The following is a 322-nucleotide window of genomic DNA, read 5'->3' on the forward strand; positions in this document are numbered from 1 at the left end:
CGCTTCACCTCATGACTGTTTCGTCTCGAAGCTAATTTCACTTCGCACCTTTTTTAGTCTACGGAACAATTTCTCACTCTGTTATCATCACGCTCCACTGCCTTCTTTTATCTGACGGCTTTTATTCCTCCTTTCTCATTTCCTCTTCTCCCCTTCTCTTCGTTCCTCTTTCTCCCGCCCTTTTTGCAGATTCGGTTCTCTTTGCTTATTTTTCCCGCGCTCGAAACAAAGGGTTTGAGCGAAACGGGTTCGAGCTTTGTTTCGAATGAGGTGTTAAGTGATTTCGGCGCCATTTTGCGATTTGCTGTTCTCTCTGTTGTTG

Source organism: Penaeus monodon, chromosome 29 (assembly GCF_015228065.2).
Source record: "Penaeus monodon isolate SGIC_2016 chromosome 29, NSTDA_Pmon_1, whole genome shotgun sequence".
Lineage (NCBI taxonomy): Eukaryota > Metazoa > Arthropoda > Malacostraca > Decapoda > Penaeidae > Penaeus > Penaeus monodon.